The following is a 16,606-nucleotide window of genomic DNA, read 5'->3' on the forward strand; positions in this document are numbered from 1 at the left end:
AGCAGGATGTCACCCGCAGACGCCACAGGCAGCTGCTCACATGGCTGTCAGCCTACACCCATTCCAATCACCTGATCGGGAACGCCACATCCCAGCTCTCCAAGATCATTGGCCATGCAAATCCAGATGGTCCAATACTGTGCTGACGTAGCGAGGGCCCTTGAGCAGGTCACCAACGCTGTGGAGCCCCAACAGGCAGCAGACCATAGCAATGCAAGGGGGGGAGGATGATGCCAGCGAAGAGGCATCTAGCCTCAGCAGCCTGTCTGTGCCGGTGCAAACAGACAGGAGGCACAGTGCCCGGCCCAACACTGCATCCCGACAGAACCAGCCTAACGTGGAGGGTGAGAGGCGACAGGGTGCGCGCGGTAGGAGGCGCTAGTTTCATGACATTTCAGGCTGTGCCGTGGTGAGGCAACCATGCACACCAGCTCAGGTTACATGACCTTGGATGTTTAGAAGCCGTACCCTTATTTGTTGCTGATGGAAGCACATTGAGACTTTGTGAAATAAACAAAAGCTTTATTTTGACAACAAATCATCCTCATGTCAATCATTGATGTGGCTTGCATGAGTGCAGTGTTGTGTGAGGAGTATGGATGCACTAGAAATAGTTCTGTGTGATGTGTGCCCGGCGCCTGTGACCTTCAGCAGGATTCTCCCCCTGTGCATGATGCACATGTGCAGGTGGCAGGTCGTCCCCCTCCGAATCACTACCAGACACCTCGACAGGTATCCTCCGCTTGGTGGCAATTTTGTGCAGCATGGCGCACACGGCCACGATGCGGCAGCAGATCTCGGACTGGTATATGAGGGCCCCGCCAGTCTTGTGGAGGATGCAGAATCTACTCTTTATCATGCCAAATGTACACTCAATCACATTTCTGGTGTGTATATGCGCACCATTGTACCTCCGTTCCTGCAGTGTTGCTGGGTTGAGGTATAGGGTGAGGAGGTATTCAGGGAGGGCGTAGGCGCTGTCACCAGAAGGGAGGAGCAGAGGGTCAGTGCCTGTTATGCGCGACAACATGGTCTTAACATAGTGTATGTGGGGATGTGTTCTTACCTAGGAGATGTCCCTCGCCAAATTCACCCCTGACCAAGCGGGCGTGTATGCCGCTGTGCCGGAAGATAAATGAATCATGCGTGCTCCCTGGGTATTGTGCCACAATGTCTGTAATGATGGTCTTCGCATTGCAGACCACCTGAATGTTGAGGGAGTGATATGACTTGCGGTTCCGGTACATGTATTCGGTCTCTGCGGGTGGACATTTGTGTATGTGGGTTCAGTCGATGCAGCCAATTACACGGGGGAAATGGGCAGTTTGATAGAAGACCTGTTTAGTTTGCATTAAGTCCTGTTGGGTTGTTGGGAAGGTGGTGTTGTGATGAATCAGGCTCAGCATGGCGTCCAGGAAACTCTGTAGGCAGCATGAAAGTGTACTCTGGGATACACCCCCTGCAACTGCGACTATCCTATGGAAGCTGCAGGAGGCCAGGAGGTGCAGGCAGCACAGGATCTGGACGTGGGTGGGCACAGCATTGGTCCTCCATGTTGGGTGCTGCATCAGGGGCTCAAGGTTCTGTGATGAGCTGCAGGATCATTGCCTCATTGAGCCTGTATTTGGAGTAGATCTCATCTTCAGTCTGTCCCAGTAGTGTAATCCGCAGCCGGTAGATGCTTTTATGGATCCTGCATCTGTTCTGGGCTGCAGCCTGGAGCCTCAGCCACCTTGCCACGATGTATAGACCTGCCATTGTGACTTTCCTCATGCTCCTAATAAGTCTCATTAAGTGTGTTTGATTTAGCCAGCACCTGTTTGTTATTTCCAAAGATTTTTTTTCCACTTTGACTTCATGGTTACCACCTGGTTTAGCTTCTCCTTAAATTGCAACTCTTATTTAGCGAATTATAGTGTTTTCGCTATTTGCGATTGCTGATGCATGTGGATAGCGATTTGTTTGCTAATTCACAATTTGAATGCGAATTCGCTATTTAATTTGCAGAATATGTGGAGATTCGCTTTTTTTTTTTTTTTTTTAAAACCTTTATTTGTAAAATGCACAATACACAGCGTCTGCCTACAACCCCAAGGGGCCGGCCGCTATGACATATAGGAAAAGGATAAAGGAGTATCAATGGAACAGAACGCCATCAGAGCTGTCTTTGAGCGAAGAGTATTGTATGTAACATAAAACAATAGCATAAGGATATAAAAAGGTTTAATTTTATAATTTTGTCGAGTGCGAGTCTAAAACTACAAAAAGAGTAAAAGCCAATAACTGACCAGGATAGCTATTATCATTCAGGGAGCATCCGGGAGGAGGCGTGATAGTGGGAGGCATGTGACAGAAAACAAATGACCACCATCTAGGAACAGGATCAACCACTATGTCACATGAAGAGACGATATATTAGACTCCCTAATAAGACTGGACCCCGACCACAAAGGAAGCGAAGAGATACAGAAAAAGAAAACAGAAGAAGAAAAGAAAAAGAAAGAGGGCCATAGAAACAAAGAGAAAACATAAAACACATCCCATCCCCCCACCCTGCATACCAGCGGAAGGCCACGGCCCACCCCCCCCCCCATAGGCATGCCTGTCGCCCCAAGAAACCCACAAGCGGAAAAGAGAGTATATAGAGTGAGAAGAGCCATCCCACCCTCCAACTCTCAGAGAGGGCAGGGAGGAGCTAGATTCAACGTAATCTCGGTCACCACCGGTCCTATAAACATCCCTCACGCAAATTACCATCAGCTTGAGAGTAGTAGCAATCAGAAATGCAGGTGGGGAGAATCATCTCAAGCAAACGAATAAATCAGACAAAGAACAGTCACATCATAGTCCCCACCCATCAATGCGTCCATTACCCTTAAGAAATCACCGAGGACCAGTAGAAATTCCCAAGACCACCATCACATATCCCCAGCCGCCCGATCCCGGGCCCCGCGACCAATACAATACACATATTACTATCCCCGGCAGTCCATCAGTATCCCAGCAGTGCGAGCAGAAACAGACCGTGCACAACAGGAGACAACCTCAGCCCCGCCCCCGCGATGCGAAGCAGCAGCATAGTCCAGCCTCATGGTAGACATCTTGGAAGAGGCGAGCGAGCAAAGCGTCCACATCAGAGCGGGGGGGTGTCCGTAAACGTCCATCCAACACACAGCCATGATGATAACAATAGAACAGGAGAACGTGGCGCCCTCCAGCACATACAGTCAATAAAACCACCCTCGGCCATCCCTCCTCGGTTCCCGACCCGATACCGTAATAGCATATACCATCCCAACAGTTCCACTTTTCCGTCAACCATGTAGCATCCGACCACGTTTAAAACATATATAGTGTCAGCCTTGTCCCCGTCGATCCAGCCCAGCAACGAAGTCCAGGCGGGCAGCGGCCATCTTGGACATGAGGTGCAGATGGGAAGACCACCACCAGTTCAAAAGCCCCTCGCAGAAATCCGTCCCACGTAGTGCAGAACACTCAGTAGTTACCCAGCAAAGGTGGAACCCCAGCAGCAGTACCTGAAGGCCGAATGGCCAGGGCCGTTGCAACAACATCTTGGCAGAGCAGGGGGGCCCTCCGGGAGACCCCAAGGTGGACACGGGGCAAGTCGACCAGCAAGCGCTCTCCAGCCGGTAGGCAGGGTCCAACGTCGCCCTCCCCAGCATCTCCAGAGTAGGGGGCCCAGCAGCCGAGTCATCCGGGGTGTAACGTGTCACAACACACGGCGGGGTATACGGGTCCCACCCGCCGGTCACCGGGTATCGCAGGTCCGGCGGGGAACTGCCAGCAGCACAGTCGTCCGGGAGCCCACCGGGCATCACCCCATTTAGACGGTCTCTCAGAGCACGGGCGCAAGCCCGCATAGATGACCGCAGATCGTGTAGGGCAATGTAAACATCTGCAAGGGCGATGGACTCCACAGCAGCCAGGTCCCGCACCCAAAGGGCGTCGCCATGTTGTCGTCCACTGTAGTGGCTGCCGGAGCCCATCTCAAAGGCGAAGTCGATAGTGTAGGCAGTGGGCGCAATCACTACTAAGCCACGATGAAAGTTTATCTCCCGCCGTCCAGGGTCCTGCCGTAAGCCACTTGCCTTAAGGAAAGCGTCTCGTGGATCCCCCGGGGGCTACCAGCAGAGATGAAGGGCGCCCGGTAAAATGGCGTCTGCTGCAGCGCCAAAGGATAGTGGAATCACCCAGCGCCGATCCTGGGACTGGTGAGGGATACAATGCAGCTCCTGAAGCAGTGTCGAAGCAAACAGGGAAGAGCGGGCCGGACGGCACACTGTAGCAATCGTTTGCAACAGTAGCACAACAGCCTCCGGCCCCTCCCGCTACAGGCGTCCGGGGCTGCCGAGTCAGGGGGCAGTCTCGCCGGAGAACAAAGGATCCGATCCCTCACACGCCGCGGTAGGGCAGGACCAAGGCAAATCTCCGGTTCCACAGCGAGCTGATCGGCGGGGAGCACACCATTCGAGGCGGAAGCCCAGCGCGGCTCCGAAGCGCCGGTTTTCAAGCAGGATAGAGATCAGGATACGCTGCGCTTCGGAGAGGAAGCGGGCAGGTCAGCGGAGCCGAGGAGTCAGGCGGCCATCACGGTCGCTGGCTTGGCTCCTCCCCCGGAGATTCGCTTTTAAGGAATCGCAGTGGGGGTTTCTACGGGTTTTGCGATTCTTAGTTTTGCGAATTCGCTAATTGTTGCTTTTCCACTTGATGCATTGCAGAAGTGGATTTTGCGATCGCAATCGCTGTTTGGCAGTGATTGCGAGCGCAAATTCGCTTGATGTATCTGTGCCTTAATCTCCCCGTGCCTACAAAAATAAAAATGAATGTGTCTACATGTAACGCAACTGGTGCTATGTGAAGTGCTCTGATACAAGAAACCTTCGGGTCAAGTTCCCGCTATATAAAACTCCGTAAAAAAACCAAATAATGAGCCAAACTTTTATGTGGCTTCCCTGCCTGCTACTTCTTTGCTGCACTCAGGATGTGCCGTTAGGGCTAGAGCTGATGGAACTAGAACTGGAGAACCAGGTTTGATTCTCGGTGTCAGCTCAACATCCTGTGAATCTGGGCAAATCCTTTAATCTTCCTGTGCCACAAATAAATTAAGATGACCTTTTTCAATGGTGCTCATGTAAAGAACTCCAAAACCTTTTGATCAAGTTCGCTCCAGATATAAACTTCAAAAAAATATGCAAAGAGGTCAAAACAGAGCATTATCAGGACAAGGAGAGACAAATAGATACACATTTAGTGGCTGAATTTTACAAAGTGAAACCAGAAAACCTGGCTACATCGTGGCTTTGCCACCTAAATTAACTTAGACACATATTTTATTTCAGTAAAACGCCTTTTTCTTCTTAATCGCATGAGAAAGCACTTTCTTTTAAAAAAATAAATACATTTTATTGAGTTTCAAGTTCAAATTTTAACATAAACCCTAACGATTTTAGAATTCTCCCACTCTCCTCCCACTTATCACCCCCCATTAGGCATCTCATGGCAACCAAAGAGACTCTTTACCCCCAGATCTCATACATGTCCCTGAGTCATAATTGTTGGCTTTGCCAACCGAGTCAATAGCCGGTGGTCCAGTACTTCAAAACGTTGACCCCCTGGGGTGAATGCCACCACGGGTAGTCTCTTACAACAGGTATTCACTGTTCTCACATGGTCTCACTCCATGTCCTCGCTTTGAGCCTTCCACACTCCCCAGATTTTTTCAAACTTGTTTGGACAGGGCTGTGCTTTGTCAATTTGTTCTTCCGCTCTCATACACCAGTCCATGTTACTTTCCAAATCCTCCACCCTCTGAGCACCAGCGCTATTCCATTTTTGAATCACAAAGCACCTAGTCACAATTATAGCATGTTTCAGACTAGATGCGTATACTTATCCAATGATTGTTCACCTCCGATACCTAAGATGATTAGTTTAGGAGTGAGGTCGAGTGTGTTGTCTATGACCCCAGACAGCGTATTCCCTTCACCCACCCAGAAGGGACGCAGCTCAGGACAATCCCATATCATGTGAATTAATGTGCCCTGTGTCAGGTAGCCCTTCGAGCATCTGTCGGACAGGCACCTACTCATAGCAAAGAGTTGTGACCTCGTATAATATGCCCCGTGAACATTTTTAAGTTGGACTAGCCAAAAGTTTACCCAGATTGCCACCTCACTGGGGTAAGATAACAACAAGGGTTTTGGCTTAAAGCACAGTAAGGCTGCGCCAAAAATACAATGAACAAAACTGGTTGCCAGTACTGTGCAATGATTCAATACATAGTCAGGTGAATGAGCTAACAATTGCTCATTCCAAAGGACCACTCTTTCAGTCAAAGTCAAGTAGAAAAATACATTTTAACTATGTAACCTCACTGGGGTAGCAACAGGCTCCTCCTCACTCGTTGTCCTCAAGCCTATTTAGGTCTCCCTCCCACCTCTCTCTTAGGGCTTGGAGCGGTAGGGTACTGTTGGTCAAAACAGTGTTGTACACTGACAATATGACATGTCTGTGTGGAGGGATGCAAAGCACCCAAGACTCCCGAGGGCTCTCATCTGAGATTTCCTCTACCTGGCCTATACATCCTCTGATGAGGTGACGAATTTGAATAAAGTGCAGGTATTGACTCCCTCTGTATTCCACCTGTAATGTTTCAAAGGGGATTGGGCCCATAGTATTCCATATGTGTTCACGTTTCAAGATCCTCAGCATATGTCATTTAGTCCCCCCTGAACTCTCTGTACTAGTGCCAGAATATCTGTCTTTCAGAGGGGAGTTTACAGATTGAGAACTCCCTGCCATTCGATAGATACTCGTTGTGGCCCCTCTGCAAAAGCTTTGACCACCATGACTGTGGGAGGTGCATCAAACGCTCGTTACCATACAGGTGCTTGATATAGTTCCCAGTGCCATTGCTCTCCGATTTGCCACCAAAGAGGCTGCAAATGACCAATTGTTGACCACCACTAGCGGTGCTTCCCACTAATATAAGCGATGTTCTGGGAGAGCGATATCCCATCTAATATCCTTGTGGTCAAATCTGACATTGACATACTCGACCATCCCACATCAGCGATTTTGTTGTGGCCGCCACTTGCTTAAAGAAACCGTCAGGGACCTCAAACAAAGAATTTTGAAGAGCATATAGGAATTTGGGTGAGTTGATTATTTTATAAACTGATGGACACCCTGGCAGAGAAAATGGCAGTTTACGCATCAACCCACGTCTCTCCCATATTCTCCCAACAAACTGCCCTGGTTATTGCCTTAAAATAATGAGTTCTCTGGTGATATATGCCCATGTATCTAAATCCTCACCTCTATATGAAAGCACTTGCAAATGTGTGAGTTCACAGTACCAGCTGTACGAAAACGTATAGGGTTTGATTTGATAGACTATAATGTTGCTCAATAAGGATCTGCAATGCAACTGGGTCCCTCAGTGTCAGTTGCTCCACCTTCCTACTCTCAGTGGCCCACCTGATGGTCTGATGGTCCCCAAATTGTGGCTGGTGTATTCCTTGCTTGTTGATTTTATTAGATATATTAACTGCATTTGACGCCATCTCCCATTACATCCTGTTCCAATGTCACAAGGATTGCGGGATCTCCCAACTTTACCTAGCCAGGCCGCCAATAATCTGTCTCGTTAGGATCCTACTCATCTTCAGCCAGAATTGTGCCATCAGAGGTTCCACAGGGCTCATCCCTTAGCCCTGCATTGTTTGATATTTATATGAAACCCTGATTTCTTTGATTACATCTCTTGGAATTGAAACCACCTCTTATGCAGATGACACACAGATGATCCTATCTTTGGATAAGGCATCCTCTAGTTCTGAGCTTAATTTCTAAAATTGCCTTTATGAAGTCATCCGGTGGATGCAACCCAGTCATGTAAAATGTAGTACTGATAAAACTGAGATCATGCTAATGACAAGTCAATCTCTTTTGCTCCAGCCCAATTGTAGCCTCCTTCCGTGACTCCCCATCTGTCACCATTGAGGTGCTAAAACATCTTGTTTGGTGCTTCCTTGTCCTTCCGGCCTCAAGCTCTTGCAGTAGTAGGCATGTGCTTTAATCTAATAAGATCATTAAGAAATATTTTTGACCTGCTCCCACTGGCTACAAGGAAGACAGTAGTTGCCCTTGCCCTGATATCCTCGAGACTGGACTATTGCAACAGCCTGTAAGCAAGATCTTCAAAAGAAACTATCCATAAACTCCAGGTTGTGCAACACGTGGTGGCCAGACTTGTTTTGCAACTTCCTAGACATTCATCTGCTTCAGCAGCTATGAAAGCACTACATTGACTACCAGTGCACTAAAGAATCCTGTTTAGTAGTAGTAGTACAAAGCTTTATTTTGATATAGAGATATCTTAAAAGCACATAACAATAAAAATACAATTCATGTTAATAATAAAAACACTTAATAAATAATTAAAAGACGAGATAAAACAGTATTAAACCATTTACAGCTTTGAGTTAATTTGGAAAAGAAAAAAGACAGATTGCCTAAGAAAGAATTCATCACATAGCTTTAAATCTGATCACCCATGCCCAGCTAAGAAATTTGGCTACCCCACACGCCAGTACTGTATTAGAGTTAGAGTGTAAAATTCTTAACGCTGGGGCATAGCCTCTGGTCTCAAGAAGGCGACAGACAGGTTTTAGCCATTTGGATCTGGGCTTATTGTAGGCATTGCAAACGAAAAAAACATGTGGGATGGTTTCCAATTCAGTGCTGCAGTGCGGGCAGGTGGCAAGCGTCTGGTAAGGGGGTTTCAATTTATAGGTGCGTTCACGGACTGGTAGGGTTCCCATTCTAAACTGAACATATATGGCCCTATCTTTGGGTTTTCTAATGAAGTCCATATAGGGTTCAAGCAAGGGTACGGTCTTATGCAGTCGAAACTCGTCAGTGAGTCTACCCAAGTTATCCGCTCTAGATTCTTGGGCGTCGACCCACAACCAGTAAGCCCGCTTGACTTCTAGTTTAGATATTGAAGCACCGGACTCCCACGCGACCCATAGGCCAATGGCCGTAAGAAGTTCCTTCATTTTAGAGAGCCAGACAATTTTGTGAGACCCCTGCATGTTCATAACTTCTTTAAGGCCGTCTGCGTAGCTCTCTAACTCTGGTGTGCACCACAGGCGGGCCCAATAGAGAGGCGGACGCAGAATTATAAGATCTTTGATAGATCTGCGTCCAAGATCGTATTGAATGGGCTTGCTAGGGGTACTCCTGGGGATAGACAAAAGCTCCTTGTAAAATTTGTTTTCGGCCATTACGAGGGAGTCAACATTATTAAAACCCCAGAGCTCTGCCCCGTACAGTGCACTGCCTACTGCTTTAGCAGAATAGATCTCTAAGGCAGGAGCTATGGGTCTTGATACTGAGGATCTATGCTCCCTGCTTATGACGCCCACAACCCGTTTATGGTTTAAAGCCATTTTCTCGATGTGAGGGTTCCACTTGAGTTGGTCGGATATCCTAATCCCAAGGTAGTCGAACATTTTAACCCGCTCTAATGGCTCTTCATTAAGAGTGAGCGTGCGATTGGCTTTCCTACTGGGATTGAAGTAGAGGAGCTTGGTTTTAGAAGTTTTAATAACCAAGCCCCTTAAATTACAAAAGACACAAAACCGATCCAGCAATTTTTGGAGCCCCATGGGCGTTTTAGAGACTAGAAACGTAGCATCGGCAAAGAGCATGGCGGGAACTTTCACACCAGCCAAACTAGGGGCGTCAGCATCAATATCAGATAAAAAGGAAACCACCCCATTAGCAAATAAGGAAAAGAGGGTCGGCGCCAAAACACATCCTTGGCGGACACCTCTGTTCACCGGGATTTTTTCAGTTATCTGCTCCTTCGTGCCCCACCGAATGCGAGCGTATGTTCCATCATGCATGCGGGCCAACAGATGCAGAATGGGCAGAGGGAACCCCATCTCATGAAGAACCGCTCACAGGCGCCCTCGGGGGACCAGGTCGAGCGCGGTCTTCAGATCGATAAAGGCCAAGTACAAACCTCCCTTGCTAATCGAGACAGTCTTTCAATGAAGTAGTAACAGCCTGAAAGCCTGATCTACAGTGCTTGTACAGGCCCTGAAACCCGCCTGGAAGGGGGAGATAATATTATTCTCCTCTGCCCAAGAGAGGATTCTTTCCAGAAGGACTCTGCCAACCACCTTCTGAGCAGCATCGATCAAGCTGATCGGACGATAGTTGGCAGGGTCGCCCCTTGGCCCCTTCTTGTAAATAGGAATCACTTCTGCCCCCCTCCATGAGTTTGGGACTGGAGACCCAAGGAGGAGGGCATTAGTCAAGAGGGAGAAGAATTTGGCCCAATGCTTAGGGCTGGCACGGAACAGATCGCCAGGGTTCCCATCCTGGCCCGGTGCCTTACCTTGGACAGTTTTACTAATCGCATACTCTACCTCACTCTGCCCTATAGGATCAATAGATGGGGGTGTATCGTATTGGGATAATATACATTCTGCTGTCACTTCGATGTTCTCAGGAACCCCTACCCCTGCGTACAGTTTCCTAAAGTGATCGAACCATTCCCTGTCCGTGATATGGTTGGGTAATAGATCTGTACCATCATCATTGTTTTTTCTTACTAGAGCCCAGAATCGTTCCCCGTTCCTGTTCTGACTGGCCGGTTTTAACTCTTCCCAGTGGGAATCATCCCAAGCCCTCTTTGCCACTAATAGTGCACACCTGTACACAGCTCGGGCTAAGCGAACCTCAGTTGGATCTCGGGTTTTGATGGCACAAATCAATTTGGACTTAGCCCCTCTGCATTCATGGTTATACCACCTGGCTGTGGGCTTCCTACACTTCAACTGGCTTGCCCCACATCCATCGAGGAAGAGAGCGGCCATCCTGTCAATTGTCTCCTCAAAGACCATATTGACCTGGACAGAACCGGGATCATCAGTACAGAGTGCAGAAAGCTTCTCTGTCTGATCTTTTACAATTTCCCCCAGGGCATTTATCTTTTGCTCATTGATGGCAAATGTATGCCATTTGATGAACCCTTTGCAATTTGAGGGTACTATTTCTCTAGTCGCCATTGTTAATCTATTACTGGACAGGGGGTTCCCCACGGTTATCAGGTTGCACAGGCTAAGGGATAGAGGGTTATGGTCACTATGGATAGATGGAATTACTGCCATGTCTGACACATATCTCCACAATCTCTTATCAACCAGAATGTAGTCAATTCTGCTGGGGCAATTAACCCTATTATAGGTATATGCACCGGAGAAGTCAGACGGCGTGCGCCCGTTCACTGCTACCAGAGCATGCTCCAACACCAAGGCATTCATTTGAATAATAACAGGTGTCCACTTTTTAATCGGCACAGTCGTCAATTGCGGGATTCTCCATCTCGCATCTTTCTCCAGTAAACCTACTGGCGCCGTCAGCAGCCAACGGTTCAAATGTGCAGTTGAAGTTGCCAGCAATTAACGGCAAAGTATCTGGGGAGCAGTTACAAAGTGAGTCTGCAAGTAAGGCAATGGTTGGAGATTTACCACCCCCTGGTATACCTCTAGCATAGATGTTAAAAACTTCCAGGATCACTGGGGCTTGGGGAACCCGAATCGTTAACCTCATCATGTCGTGGGAGATGTTAGGGGAGTAGGAGATCTTACAGTTTAACGAAATTTTGACCCAGGCGAGCAAGCCGCCAGACGGGCGACCCCGTCTAGAGGAAATAACTGGGACATGGAAGGTGGAATAGCCAGTCTTGTACACTGGTTCCAAACACCATGTTTCTTGGAAGATACACAGGTCATACCTTCCAATTAGTTCATTCCAATCGAGAAGAGCTGTTTTATTCCCAAGACCTGCGACATTCCAAGAAACAACGCTCAAATCTCTACTCTTGCCATTGGTGTATAGTGTAACAGGTTCAATCCCATGGCCATCGGTGGAAATCGGGATGTTGGGGTTAGCGGAAACTATAAGCTCCTCAAGCCTAGAATTACCAATATCCAGCGGGGTAAAATGGTCCACCTCGGTTCTTCTCTCACGTGAGGTACGATCGGTACCCTGGGCCTTGTGGTTATCATCCCCGATTACCAAAAAAGAGGGCACTGAGAGAGGGTTACTACAGTCTACATTTAACCTCTGTGGACTACTGGTTTGATTTTCTGTAGTCCCAGGTGGCGGGGGAGTAGAGGGATGGAATTTGATACAGCGCAGAGGAGGGTGGCTTAACCATGGCGGTAGTCAGTGTAGCGATGAATGGTATGGCCCCCAGTTCATTCAACCCCCCATCCCTTGTTACAATCGGTACAGCGCACTGGAGGCTGTCGATTGACTCATAGAATCTCCAGGATTTTCTCGGCTTTCTATAGTTTCAACTAGGACTACAGAATCCTGTTTAAAATTCTTTTACTCACCGTTAGAGCCTATAGATCTACTGAGCCCAGATATCTATTGGTAAGATTTGCCCAGTACACAACTAAAAGAACTCTGAGATCTTCTTACGACAATCTTCTTTTAGACTTAAAATCCGAGGTGGTAAATAATTTTCAGTTCTAAGCACTAAGGCATGGAACCAGATTCCTGGTCACTTAAGACGCATTGATTCCGAAGTATTGTTCAAGAAGCAGCTGAAGACCTGGCTTTTTTTTAGCCTCCGCCGTGTTTTGTTATTCTCTCATTCTTTGATTTAGTCTCTTTTGTAGTTTTTATTATGCTTGACCAAGTCATTTCTTCGGCGTAGCACCAGGATGTTCCTATGGGAGTGGTAGTGGACTTTACAAGTGTTAGATTAATTCACTGCTCCGGAGGAGGCTGAAAGAAGACATGCACACATCAGTTATACTATAGAGTGAATTAACAAAATGTACACATACCAATGAGTTTCACAATTGATATAATGAAGGTTAATATGCTACAGAGATCTGATAAGTTAAACAGTCTGATTTAGTATTTGGCAGGCTATTTTTTCCGGCACAAACATTAGGGATATCCTGTCTGCCTTTTTACAAGTGCATCACATTTCATAGCGCTTATAATAAGGGGGTGGGATATCTGTACATTTTAGGACTGAGTACCCCTCTGCAGAACTCTAACTCCTGCACAATATCTGTTATTGTGCTAATTTCAAGCAAAGCTAGCATTTACTAAATATGCACAATATTTGCCAATCTATAACTATGTATCTACAGAGTTTGATGGACAGGATGCTCCATCACAAATGTTATGCACATTTTGGCTGACATATTACAAGTAACATACATTGTGATGCACTTGAAATTTTATTTCTTATTTTTTTTTTTATTTATACAGCGCACTGTTACCCGTAGGTGTCCTGGCGCTAAGCAATGCTCTAAAACCAGACCAAATAGAGATTAGAGAGAAAAAACAGCCAGGTCTTAAGGCCTCTCCTAAAGGGCAACAAATCTGTCACTTTTCTGAGAGCCAGGGGCAAGGCGTTCCAGGCTTTGGCTGCTCCCAGCACAAAGCTTCTGCCCCCCCCCCCCCCCCCCCCACCGTGCTTTCCTAATTCGCGGTACCGCAATCAGCCCTGCATCAGAGGATCTAAGGTGTCTTGCAGGATCATACCAACGAAAGTACCGCTGGAGAAAAGGCAGGCCTAGAACTTGAAACACTTGAAACATGGTGTATGTATGTTCTTCCATGTTTGTGATTGCGGTTCCCACCTGCCAAACTCAAAATCAGGCACATATTGTTATCTTTAGATTTTGAATCGTGTTAACACCAATGTTTTGTGCATGGCATCGGCACCTAGCTCACGTTCAGCATTCAAATTTCTAAATATCTGTGACCCCACTTTCTAATGATATGACCATAATGTCAAACAAAACCTGTGCCTGTGTGGTTTTGTGAAGGCCTAGGCCACCTTTATGATAATTGTGTGTTCATACTATTGCCCAGGTTCTTGGATGTCAAATAGGGAAGAGGAGTTGGCCTAACAGCAAGGGCAGTCAACCTAAAATCTTGGGGACCGGGTTCGAGTCTCAGCAAGGACGTGCAACATCCTGTGATTTTGGGCAAATCACAAAGGGCCCGATGTAGGTAATCCCAGACTACCGATTCTTAAATACCGAATCATACCGATTCGGTATTTAAGAACAGGCAAATGGGATGTAGGTAATTTTACCGAAAAAATTACCGAATCGGTAAGTTTCGGTAATTACCGAATAGGTATTTACCGATTTGGTAATTGCCATTCATTCCTATAGGCCTGGAGGCCCATAGGAATGAATGTCAATTACCGAATCGGTAAATACCGATTCGGTAATTGGGGGAAACATTTAAGGGTGGCAGAGTGTCACTTTGACACCCTGTTGCACCCCTCAATTGTGTATGTCTGCAACATGGCACTGTTGGAAAAGCAAAAAAATTGCTTTTTCAAGGGTTTTCCTTATTTACCACCAACTTCTAGTTGGTGGTAAATAATGAATCCTTAACAGAGGAATGCACTAACTTGAGTGCTTCCTACATCCTGGAATCGGTATTTTACCGAATCGGTATGTTGAGAATTCGGTATTTTGACCACACATATATAGAGAGAGAGATAGAGAGAGAGAGATATTCAAATGATTAAACATTCTCCCTTGTCGCTGGGCCATGGCCTCCCGCACCCCCTATCCAAGTCGAGGTAGGTCACTGCCAGAATGCGCTGCATTATGCGGCTTAGTGTCCACCACATCCGCTTTTACTGCTGAGAGGTTTTCTTCTCAGTTGGTTTAAAGTGATCAGGTGAGTCCACAGCCAAAGGTCCTCCCAAAGTTTGCAGCAGTGGATGCTGTATTTTCCAAAAGGCCCCATTTTGTAGTATTCTTCTTCTTTTGATGGGGATTGATCTACACAGAGGGAGATACGAAAACAAAAGAAAATTCTATTAATGCTCATGTCATGGTAAGCATCCCAATTTGTATAACATCAATATGTTCCTCTGATCAGAATTTAAATTAAGATACAATGGGACTGGTGTAGCATTTGAGGGACGTGTTTACTCCATTTCAAACATGACAGATATCCCATCTGCATTATTACATGTGCAATTTATACTAAGTCACTTGTAATGAGGTGGGCGGGATATCCATCATGTTGTGATGGAGTAACATGTCAGACAAACTGTAAATCAGGCTTATTGTTGTGATTTAATATTTCTGTTAAATGTGTATATTAATTTTAAGATGGGCATCATGCAGTGTGGCGTGAACCATAAAGTACAAAACTGTGGGACTGATTTTGTAGTTTTTGGACAACTTCAAGTTACTACAAGCCAACATGATGGATAGCATGTTTAAGTGCATTATGTAGCATGTGATTTATAAATATGTGTACAGAAAATCTGTCACATTGTGATGGAGCAATCCTTCTAGCAAACTAAAACTCGGGGCCTTTGTATTTATGGAGAGACTACTTAGTCTAAAACGTCCTTGAGTACCCAGTCAAAAAATAATTGTATTATTGTTACACGAGTCAAGTGTACTGTGAGAGTTTCAATTTTAGTGTCCCCATTAGCTTGGCTGTCTGAAAGTTTACTTCAACAAGCAGGGCCACCCTTGACTCAGATAGTGCCATGTTCAAAATCACTAATGAAATTACTACACCATTCAGTAGGAGCAGGGTCAAGACTGATTTGCATATGACTGAGGTAATATGGTGCATAAAATAACTATGGAATGGGATGCACCCTGAGTAATTCCCAACAGTTGAGATTAATACAAGCATTCCATCCTTCCCATTTTTCTGGGCTTCAGTATATCATTCTGGGCCCTCATGAGATCGTCCTGGGCGCTTACCGCTTAGGAGGTCAACAATCTGGCCCACTTGATCTTCCTACCACGTAGCTACACCCATCTGGTTTCTTCTCTTGGTGTTGACATTGGTGACCAATGAAGCCAGAGAAGTAAAGAGTGAGTAGTGGAGTGAGTAGAGGAGTAGTAGTGAGTAATTGAGTAGTAGAGAGCAGTAGTGAGTATAGTAGTAGAGAGTAGTAGAACGAGTAGTATAGAGTTAGTAGAGTTGTAGATAGTGAGTAGTAGATAGTAGAGTGATTAGCAGAGTGTGAGTAGAGTAGTAGAAAGTGATTAGTAGAGTAAGTAGTAGAGAGTGAGCAGTAGAGTGAGTAATAGTGACTTGTGGTAGAGTTTTGTTTTGGCCTCCTCTTGTCTCTCGATCCTACCGAGAGACAAGATGGCGGCCGCTCCGGACTGTTTACAATGTTGACAGCCAATCAGCTACTCCTCAGACTCCCGTTACACTGCCGGTTAGCTTCCCGGTTAGCTGCCCGGTTCGCGTACCAAGACGCGTCTCTACGGCGAAAAAAATCGGATTATTATTTTTTTTTTGTGCCCCGCGTGGCTCTATAATATCCTCCTCATCAATCCTAGGGGGTCAGAAGGGGTCTACCTTGCCCCCTTTCCTTCATTTCCCCCTTTGTTTTGGCCTCCTCTTGTCTCTCGATCCTACCGAGAGACAAGATGGCGGCCGCTCCGGACTGTTTAGAATGTTGACAGACACCGGAGAGCCAATCAGCTTCGCATCGCAAAGTTCCGTTACGCGAAAAGTACGCGAACCGGAG

The sequence above is a fragment of the Lissotriton vulgaris genome (assembly GCF_964263255.1).
Source record: "Lissotriton vulgaris chromosome 8 unlocalized genomic scaffold, aLisVul1.2 SUPER_8_unloc_1, whole genome shotgun sequence".
Taxonomy (NCBI): Eukaryota; Metazoa; Chordata; class Amphibia; order Caudata; family Salamandridae; genus Lissotriton; species Lissotriton vulgaris.